Raw genomic sequence first — 11,454 nt, 5'->3', positions numbered from 1 at the left:
GAATTTAAAAGTTTGGGTTTTCTGGACAACTTTCTGACAGATGCTAATTCTACTTCACCTTGAAGGAGACATATGCACATACACCCAGGTCTATATTTATATTCTGGGGCTCCACTGGAATATCTTTGCATGATTTGCAGTGACAAAAAACTCCTTATTTATATTATACTGGCTTTTTATGCAGCCCCTCAGTTCAGCCTCTGTCTGAAACAGGCCGTAGTCAGATTGCGCTTCTTATTCTCGTTCCTTACTTGAAATATAAGCTTCTTGAATGCATCCATAAGTGTTCGAGCCCTAATCCAATCCGAAATAAGCAAGAGGAAAACATGAACAACCCACGGACAGACGGAGCGGACGGTCGTTTGTGAGCATCCACGTGCAATCTGATGTCATCAGGAGGAGGAAGTCAAGGTAACTTTGGAAGCGTAGCGTTCAGAACAGGTTGAATCCCTGACTTTTGACTTGCAGGAAGCATTTTTACACACTTTCACCTCAAGTTTTGGAAATTTGACCATGTTTAACATCTGACATCATAACGGTATAAAAAAATAACAGAAAATCATATAAAACTTGCATAGAAACAAAAACAACACAAGTCAAAAAGACACACTGTACCAGATCATATTATTCCACCTCTTTGTTCATTCATTCTGTTCAATATGTTATTTTTTGAAGATTTGTTTAAACTTACTTTATGTTCTATGTTTTCATTTCTTCACTACAGTTGTTCCATAGAGGTTTTGCAGTTTTCCAATGCGTCAACATGTGGCTTACCATCTCAATGTTACAGCTTTATAGTGAGTGTGAGTCTGCAGGGGTCTGACTCAGGACAGCACAGACTGTGGCTTCAATGTGGCTTGCGTCAAAGCTTTCACTATGACTCTCAGGCAGCTAAATTTTCCAGAAAACTGTAGTAACCAGTTTTTTTAGAAGCACTGCAACTTGCAGGAAGAACCAAAGACTTCATGTTTTATTTAAGATTTCAATAATTCAACATGGTCTTCAGATTTAAGAACGTTTGTTGGGAAACACTCTTAACTTCTGAAATTGATCTTTGCCAGGAACGCAAGTTATCTGCTCAGACAAAAGAGGTGCATTAGTCAGAGGATACATCACGCTGTTCACATCGGTAAACACACAATAGATTTGACAGACTGATGAGCTAAACTAAAATAAACTAGACTCTGACTGATGGATAGTGTTGCTTTCAAGCCCTGCCTTAGCTGTACTACATAGTAGCTGGCCATGAAGGTTCATTCATGCTGAGTTGTGCATCTGTGGCCTGCACATCCATGGGAGGTCCTGCACTTGAACACACAACACTGGCAGCTTTATGTTACTCAGACAGACAGCACAGTGCACAGCTATGACAAAACAGGGCAGCTGTGCATTTCCCCACATTCCTCCGGTCTGCTCCATGAACGCGGTTCCCCACCAACCCTCCAAAACATTACCAGGCTTCCCTTACAGGCACCAAACCATCCCCCCTCGATTCCCTAACCCCCACCTCATATGTAGACGGGCTCCCCAGCTCAGCGGCCGTCCACTCGCTGTGCCCTTTGACTACATTAAGAAATCATCACCCTTGTCAGGTCCAAGCTGACCCTGCTATACTAAGTGCTACTGTCAAGGTCAGCTGGTCCAGGGCGAGCGCCGCGGCTACCGCTACTGTTTAGGATTTGATTACAAGCAAACGAGGAGCTTATAGAAGGTCGAGTATAAAGAGCAGACTTAATGACTATTAAAGGCTTGAGTTTTCTCACTTAAACATTTTCTGTGTATGACTGAAAATTGCGAATGACTGGTTGTGGTTGTGTGGTTATGTTTTTATTGGCGGGGGGCCCAGAGAATGTACTTGACATGTTGCCATGTTCTCATAGTATGTTTTCAGATGAGTAAGAGAGAGAATATGGAAGTGAGACTGAATGCACTCATGATTTACACAAGCAGAACTCAACCGTACAGTATCGATTCGATCAACCTCTTTAAATCCGGGATAGTTTATAAAAGAAAGGAGGTGAGAGAGATAAATTTTTAAGGGAATGATTTGACATTTGGGGGAAAAGGGAGAGTTATATGAGAAGACTCAGGAGCCAGGAGAGGGTTAGCGTAGCTTAGCAGACTGGAGGCAGGGGGAAACAGCTAGCCTGCTTCTGTCCAACGGTAACAAAATCCACTCATACCAGCACAAAGCTACCAAAACGGCCAAGAAACAGTCCGGTCCCCTCATGAAAACACAACTTGTCATTTTTTCATGAGGGTTTTTGTTTGGATTAAACAAACAATTAACCAGTTAAGCTAAGCTAAACGTCCTCTGGCTGTAGCTTCATATTTAGTGTACAGATATGAGAGTTGTATCAGTCTTTTTATCTAACTCTTGGCACAAAGGTAAATATATTTGCCAAAAGGTCAAACTATTCTGTTAAGAGAAAACATAATTAAAAAAAGAAAAGCCAATAAATTTAATTTCGGAGTCTAGAGACATTCCACTTTTCTTTATTGGTATGACTGTGTGCTTATTCTGTGATTATTGGCTAAAACTGTGAACCTTAGTTGGCTAATTGCTTTTTTTAGTGCCAAATTCCTTCTTTTTTCTTACTGTCCTTCCACTGCAGCTCAGGAATATATCCACTTGATTTGTCTAACTAGGACGGCTGATACTTCATATTAACTTCAGATAAACTTTAAACTTTTTTTTATTAAAGAGAACTGTGGATTTTGTCCCCCATCACTTACATTGTAAGCGGATTTAAAACATTTATAGCTTTTAATGGTCAGAACAGGATGAATTATTACAGAAAGCAAAACCTCCTTAGATGTTCATTTTGGCACCTTGTCTGTTGTTTTAGGCAGGCTTGAAAAATTGTGAACCCGTCCTTTAATAACTTAATTAGGACACACAGGACAGTATGTTTTCTCTTCAGTGACAAGCTCTGTTGTCTTTGCCTATCCAGAGTGGCAGCTGTATGTCAGCTGCTTCTTTGGATAGGCTCTTGTTCTAATGCCTAGTTATCAGGTCATAAATCCCGCTGGACAAGGTGTCAGGTGGTACCAATTCAGCCAAGGATTTCCATGGGTCTGTGTCACCTATTAAGACAAAGGCACAGTCTCTTTATTTAATAATTTATCGACCCTCATACGGGCTCGGAGCCCTCACATGGTTTCTGTCGTATGGCAGTGTCTGCCGTGCCCTCTTAATCCCAAACTGACACTTGAGAAATGACTTTATTATCCTTAAAATCACCGTAACTTGGAATTTAGAGGATGTTCACAAGAATGCAGCAGAAATATGAGATGTTGAACTCCTGCAGTCAAATATTTGTTGATTTACGCCACATTTCCTGAAGTAAAAAAAAAAAGAGTTTCTGCTGACTTTAACTTAATTTCAAGCTCAAACAAATGCCTTCTGCTATACCTCTGATAAGTCTGTTTAAATAGGAGCAGTGAGTTGGAACACATTAGCTTCTCATTGTCAAAGCTGCCATCCAGCAGTCCTTACATTCACATTGACCCACTTGGCCACCTATCCTTGCCTTACCCCGTTTCCCTACTGTCTACCTCTGACACCACTGTCAGGCGCCTGGTATATTTAGTTGCAGCTAAGAAGGAACACTGTTGGAAAAGAGTGCTTCACTGGGGCCCATGAAGGGAGAAGCAAAGAAAAAACCATGTAATGACGCATCCAGTTTTTTTTTTTCTGTCCTCTTGCCATTTTTCTTCTCCTCTTGCAGACAGTTAAGTGTGGCTCAGAGGGGCTCGGAGGGGCCTGGGTCACCGTGGTCCAACCCTGCTGACAGAGCTGACAGCGGTCTGTTAGAGGGGGGGCGGGGGAGGACTTGGTGAGTCTTAACAGATCCACTCTCACTCAACTAGACAGTCATCTAATCTCCATCTTCTAAAACATCTCTCCAGCAGAGTGTGACAGCAACAGCTTTATCTTATTATCTCTGTGCTTTCCCTGCTATTATCAATATCAGTCCTTCTGTTCCCTCTTTGTCCAGCTGTTATCCCCAGCGTGCTCCCACCGTTCCACATCACCTGATCCTCACCTGCACCTCATTTCTTCTTATCAGTCACACAGTAAACATATCCGCCCACAAGCATCCGCCAGGTTGTCATTGTAGTTTCTGACATTGCGTACCAGCTCTCTCTTCTTGCTCTTGTTCTGCCTTCCTGTAAGCTTGCAGCTGTAAGGTTGCATGTTGGCCTGCTTCCCATTTGACTTTGGTTGCTGTTGCTGACTGACTGACTGTTGTCGACTTGTACTTTTGATCACTTTTGAGTTATGTTACATGGTGCAGTGAAAACCAAAGAATCAGAAATGTAAATAGAAGAAAAAAGCAAGATACATGCCATCAACTCATATCATCCATCTGCTCTCATGTTTTTGACTTTGCAAAGTGAGTTTGAGCACTCTAATGTATTGTTTACATATTTGTAATCATGGGTTGTGTCAGCAGTCACATTGTCAGTTGTTAATAAATGTACCTACAATATACATTGATGGTCCATGCACTCCAAAATGACACACAGTCACATAGACATGAGTATTTGTGACGCCTCCAAAACTTTCAAAACTGCTAAAAATCACTGTTGGAAAATAAAAACATTTTATGATGTGACACTGCTATGGTTAATGTTTGGTTATGTTCTACAGAAAAACAATTTATGATTAATGGACCTTCACCATCATGGTCACAGTAATAACCACGTGGTTTAGCCTAGAGGGATGATTGTGGTCATGGATTCAAACAATCTTGACTTGTGGTTAGAAACAGGAAACAGACGGCAGACTCCTGTGTTAAAGTCCAATGTTTTGTTGACTCATCCAAGCACCTTACGCATAGTTTGTCGCTCTATAGTTTCACCTGATTTCCTCCTTTATTCTCATCATAATTACTACGGCTGCTAAGAGGGGGTTCGTCACTTGAACATGAATATATGTTGTTTTGGGGCTGAAACAAGTGATTCTTTTGTTTTCTTGGTCCTAAATTTTACTGTCAGAATTCTGAAGAAGCTCGTCATTTGTCGCTGAAACTCTAAATCAGACGTCACAGTATGATGAAAGACGAGCCTTTGTGAATGACGACCAAAGACTTCACCACATTTCTCTCATGATTCTCAACTTTCACCAACGTGTACAGTGACTTTAAGTACAGTAAACTCTACTTTTATCTTACCTGCTCTGCTTAAGTGTTCTGCTTTTGCCAGAATTGTGACACAGAAGTTTTAACTTCAAACTTCTTAACTTATGGATGTTTTAAACTCATTCAGTTAAAACGATACGTTCCTGAAAGTTCAACAGAGTATGTTTAAATATGATCTTTTTAAAATATGATCCTTTTTCTATAATCTACATTTATCTTTGACATTGTGAATATAATTCACATTATTTAGGTAATGGTAATGAATTTTTTCCTCTCATACATTTATTCTATTGTCGTTTCTATCATTTGATTTTAATTTCTGCAAACAAATAAAACTCAAAGGGAGGAAGACAAAACCACCGACATGATAGATAGATGATTGGTTGGCAAAACACATAAAATCAGATCCAAACTTTTTTCTTCAGTAACTTTATCGCCTCCTAAATGAAGGTCCATGAGGTGAAAACTTTAGACCCCGCCCCCCTCCTCGCACGCTAACCGAGTCTTTGAAGAACACCGCCTGAGAAGGTGCAGCAGAAAATTACTTTTGAAGGAAATCTGATCTGAACGCTGTATTAAAATAATCCTGCCCCCTTTGCTCCTTAACGCCCTGCAAGCTTGATGCTGCGGGCCTTGATATTACAATCACTGTAATGAAGCCTGGATTGATTGAATGATTGGCAGCTTGAGACATGTGCCATGAATGACCTGAGCTGCGGATTTAATGCACAAACACAGTGATGGACACAGTGTTCTGGGGTATGTGAAGCCATGGAGAGTGCAACAGGGTTAAAGCACAAGAAGCCGAAGTGTGCATGTGTGTGTGCATGCATGCATGTGTGTGTGTGTGTGTGTGTGTGTGTATCTAAGCATAAGCTGGAGTCCGGTAGCCCCTGTTTGCTTCACTTGCTGCTGGGCGAGCGCTGGCATTTGTGTGCAATGTGTGTAATGTGAGTGTGTGTATTTGTGTATATGGCTTGAGTGGCAGGAGATAGAGGGGGCATTGCTAGGGGTGGTCCAACACACCAAGTGAAGGAGGAGGAGGAGGAGGAGGGGGAGGTGTACTGGTACTGAGGTGGTGTGTGTATGTGTGTGTGTGTGTGGATCCAGATCAGACACGTTTAGCTGGGCACGGTGGCTTTAAGCGGCGTTTCAGCTGACAACAGCTTGCCAACCAGAGGTCTTGCCTGCCACCGCCACCACCTAAGCCCTCTGATTCATCTGGCCCTATCAGTCCACTGCTATCTGTATCAATCATTAGAAATCATTTATTTTTAGTGGGATGTGGCCTCTCGCCCTCCTCGCTGCCCTCTTGCCCCCTGCGGGCCCCCCCGTGCCTCGGAGCCCCTCACTAATGAGTGTCAATCTGGAGGGCTGTGGCACTTTTACTGCAGACACCTCCCCTGACAAACGCAGGGCTTCAGTCAACATGAATCACACAAATGGACGCCAGCAAAAGTGACAACCGTGCCATCCGCCGCCAAGCCCTTCCCTCGTTTCCTCCCCAGCCTTTTAAAAGTTTGTTCACAGAAGCCAGAACATCTTCTTTGTTCTTCTTTTGATTCCTGCTGGATGCAGTTTTAACAAAATTAAATGTGTATTAGAAAATCCCCCTTTTTTTAAAAGAAAAAACTTTATACTGCTTTTGCTGTCTGCCATTTTATTTGAGTTTTAAATTCATGCACAATACAGCCCATAATGGAACTAAAATGTATGCAGGGATCAGCAGGTAGGTTCAAACGTGGGTCAGTTTTTTTCAGCACTGTTTACTGGGGGGCTGACTTGTACAAGCATGGAGAGAACAGCTCAGTATGTTTTAAATATGTTTTGTTTGTTTATTTCTTTTAATTCATACAAGAATAAAATTGATTTATATATATAAACAGTTTCAGGGTTGTTTATCTGAGGGCAGATGTAATAAACTCCATTATTAAATGAGGCCTAACAGAGTTAAAGCAGCTTATGTTAACACTCATTTGACAAAAAAAATGACTCATAAACATGAATGTACATGAGACTAGAAATGTAACTGATACGTATCCATGTGCAGTTAAAAGTGGCCTGTTTCATTTATGGTTCAAGCAAAAATCTGTTCTAGTCAGATTATTAACAAATCATGTTATGTACCTGTGTTATGCAGCTTTAAAGATGTTACAAGGTCATATTTATTGGGATTTACATGAGCTTTGTGTTTACATCGTTATTTACTGTGAATTTATGAAGAGTCGTAAAAGATTTGATGTAATCTATAAAAGGGGAACCATCAGCTCTCAATTGGGGGCTAGATTTGGCCCACTGGTTTATGGCATGTACACTACTTTCAGTTACTGCTAATAATGTAAAAGATGGAAAAATTACAATCATGTGACACGACACATGTTACTTATGGTGCAAAATTATGTGATTCATAGGTGTCCGCAATCTCAATTTACTGTCATGACATTACTCACGTAATGGTGAGTAATGTCATGAATGAGTGAACGGGGGGGGGGGGGGGGGGGGGGGGGGGGGGTGACATAGATAGACATAGATTACGAGAAATGAGTCTGTATTAAACCTCAAAGCTAATGTCAGCATGCTAAGATGCTCTAAATGTCAGCGCTAACATGCTTATCCTTCGCACGTATAATGTTTATCATGTTCTCCTTTATACTTTAGTGTGACAGCATGCTAACACTTGCTAATTAGCACTAAACACAAAGTTCAGTTGAGGATGCTTTGTAGGTATTTCATCATAAACCTTAGTGTTGGGAAAATTAATATTTAGATGGTATTTATGTAGACTTGATGATGGTGCTAAAAGAAAAGTTAGGGGATCACCAAAATTTAGGGTTCATCTTCTGGGAAATATGCATGTCTGTTCCTCCTGTAAAGCTACCAAAACAGCCAAGAAATAGTCCTGTTTCCTCATAAAACCCCAACTTTTTACACATCAGGTTTCAGATATATTAAACAAACACAATTTAATGTGTTTATTGTTTAGCTTTAGAGGTGCTGGAAGGCAATTTTTTTTAAACCTTTGGACAACCCCTGCTTCTAGTGTTTATGCTAAGCTAAGCTAACCATCTTCTGCTTCATGTTTAGCATACAAACGTGAGAGTGGTATGAATCTTCACATCTAACTCTCTACAAGAAGGTGAATAAGTGTAATAGTTGAGATATTTCAGCCTGTACCACAGTGATTGTGATTGTTGACTGACTGATAGACCCACATTGCATTCCCTGGAGCCATGCTGCTAGCAAGGCAGAAAAAAAAGAGGGTACAATTATAGAATCATAGATTTTGCCATCCTTTCCTCGTAGATTACGGTTTGGACATATACGTCAGGCATTAAAAAAAATCGATTTATCAGCTGTGGAGGACCTCAGCTGCTGTAGTTCAAGTTCTGTGCTGCTGTTTTAAATCGACATTATTGATATGTGCAGTTAGCGTTTGGGGTCAGAGTCTGGTCACAATTGAGACCACAGCTCTTCCCTCTCGTAACACTCAGTTTGCACGCCTGATATGACTATTTGAAAAACCTCCATCTATGTTATGTAGTCATAACGGTTTGAACCTTGACAACTCTGTTTTGTCATGACAGCAACATGCGGTAAGTAACAGCGTTTTTTGTGCGTGTGAATGTGCCTTTGTCTCATATTAATTTGCCTGTGTTTTAAGCCAGTACAATGTGTGTGTGTGTCTATCCTCGGTGTCCCTTTGATTCCCGGGATGTTGGCGTATTCTAGTAACCAGGCGGACGTCAGAGATCTATTCTGGATGCCCGGTGCGACAGCCGGCCAGCAACAGCAGCAGCAGCAGGGGGAAGGAATGCTGTCTGTCCGGAGGCCTGGGCAGAGTGATCGCTGATCCTGTCGGAGGAAGTGGAGATGGCGGCTCTCCTGTTTCATGGCTCGTGGAAGAGAGAGAGCGAGAGAGAGAGAGAGAGGGAGTTGGACTGGGGACATGACGCTCAAAAGAGAGGGGAGAGAGACTAAGAGAGTGGTGGTGGTGGTGTTGGGAGGGGGCTGAAGGCATTTGGTTTGGTGCCAGTCGAGCCAGCTCTCTGGCATGCCACATTCCAGGAGATCAACACCATGGTATTTCCTTTCACCCCCAACCCACATCCACCACACTGCAGTCCACCACAATCCCAAGCACCGTTTTCCTCCAATAAATCTTTATCGAACAAGAAAAATAAAGCAATAATGTGTTATCGTATGTACAACAAATACATATCACAGCGGTGGAGAATCTAAAAATTTAAAAATAAATATCTAAAGCATCATAATTATTGTGGCACAGATGCTGCAGCTCTTTCTCCTAGAAATTAAAAATGGGAAATGATATTTGAGGAACGCACCCTTCCTCAATTCATTTTACTCAGGAGGTTTTGTGGTCTCGTAAGACAAAATTTAGGTTTATTATTGTTGTGTAACTGATATCACTGACTACTTTCACTGACTTAATGACTCTTATCTTCTGGTGCTAGTGTTACATCATGTTTTATCATTATCTTGTAAGAGTTTTGACTGCGAGACAACAACAATTGTGTAAGTTTACCGCACGTCTCGTTGCGCCAGAAGAGTCTAATACAATCTAAGCCTCAATCTGTGTCAGACGATATCAGTTTGAGGCTGTCAGATTGTACGCTGAACGCGTGGTGAATCACAGCGCTATAGTCTAAATAGAAAATAAGCATATGAAAGCAGAGACAAGTCACCGGCTCATCAGCCATGTGGTGTTTTGGAAATGCAGCAGTCACAGAAAACTTCTTTTTCGTTTCACCTCAATCATTTTGGTTTGTGTGAGTCATGGTTGTGTTAAAGAGGGTCTGTTTCAGTTCAGTCTGAAATAGACCGCCCCCCCTGCTGATGAACTCGTGGTTGGTTTGTAGTTGTGGGTTGAAACAGCAGTCACATTGTGAAAATTAGGTCTTGAATTTCTGACTGTCTTTGGTCTCCAAAGCCTTAAATCGGTCGGCGGGGGACGCGTCTCACAGCGGCACTGTTTTCTCTCGAACATCTGTTCTAAGGATTACGCTGCCGTTACACTCAAACACACTTAATGCCAAATTTACACTTAGATACTGACAGTCATCAGCTGCTCATCAACACTAAATGCAGGACATTAATTCTTGTGATTTCAATATGCGTAAGAAACTGATTAACTGCTGGTGGGTTGTTTGGTCTGCGTCCATATCGCCTCACTGTATATTTTTCGGGTTTGTTCCCTACGATGGAATGACCAGCTCTGTATCTAATGTGGTTTTCCTAATCTGCTAATCTGGTGGGAAGTGACAACGTCAGCGTCTAGACATAAAAAACCACACTCTGTACATTTGTATATTCACAGATATACATCAATTCTACTTGAGCTGACTGGAAATCACACAAGCTGTTGTAACAGAGCAGCGAGCGCTGTGTAACAAGCTGTAAAACGCCGCCAACGTCATTGAAATTTCACGTTCAGACTTGAATTTTTTTTCATCTGGAACATCGATGCTTTCTAATGACTCAGATGGCAAGATCTGAAGTGACATTTTGAAGTGACATTTTAAACTTCAGGGAACATTATGCTCCATGTGTCTGGTATTACATCTTGGCCTCCCACCGTCATCGCTGCCTTGTAAGTGCCCTTGAGCAAAGCACTGAATCCCAAACTGCTGCGGGGTACGTGAGCGGTGTACGTGAGGGAATATTATCCGTGTGCCGTCAGCAGGAGTTTGTAGCGAGAGGAATTAAAATCCTCCCATAAAAGATGTTAAACGCAGTCTTTATTTCCAAAAGAAGATAATTACATTTCACCTCCTGCCAAATCATCTGCTGTAATATTTGCGCACAACAAGTGAGATACTGTACTGACCTTTGAGGAATCATTGTAACCTCTCACATAAAAACAATACGATGCAGTTCACTACAGTTACAGGTGACCTGAAACAGTTTCCACTCTGTGTTTCTAATCTGGTTTCTAACCACACTATAATGCTCACGTGAACATACAGGGTGTGAAAACCATCACATCCCCTCAGACCTTTGCCTTTCAGATATTTGTGTGAACGTGTGGTGCATTTTTACTGTCAGTGAGTAACAAAACAGAAGGTAAAAGCAAATATACTGTAGATTCTCTCGGTGGTGGAAGAAGTATTCAGATCATTTACTTAAGTAAAAGTAGAAATATCATCATGTCATTTAAAAATACTCCTGAATTCAAGATGTTACTTATATGTAAGTAAAAGTATGTATGTATTATCAGCAAAGTTTAATTAAAGCATCAAAAGTAACTAATAGCTAGTAGCTAGCTTCTTTTAGAGTCTTATAGTATATT

General features: G+C 41.3%; 1 long non-coding RNA gene across 1 annotated transcript; it reads left to right on the top strand.

Moving 5' to 3' along the window:
• The first annotated feature begins 217 nt into the window (after positions 1 to 217).
• On the top strand, positions 218 to 10,505 carry LOC121886721. The gene is made up of 3 exons (XR_006092826.1): positions 218 to 411; positions 3,732 to 3,839; positions 8,877 to 10,505. It is a non-coding gene; the product is annotated as an uncharacterized LOC121886721 (long non-coding RNA).
• The last annotated feature ends 949 nt before the right edge of the window (positions 10,506 to 11,454 follow it).

The sequence above is a fragment of the Thunnus maccoyii genome, chromosome 20 (genome assembly GCF_910596095.1).
Source record: "Thunnus maccoyii chromosome 20, fThuMac1.1, whole genome shotgun sequence".
In the NCBI taxonomy this organism is placed as follows: Eukaryota; Metazoa; Chordata; class Actinopteri; order Scombriformes; family Scombridae; genus Thunnus; species Thunnus maccoyii.
The sequence above is the reverse complement of the archived record's forward strand: the minus strand, read 5'-3'. Positions and strand labels throughout refer to the sequence as shown.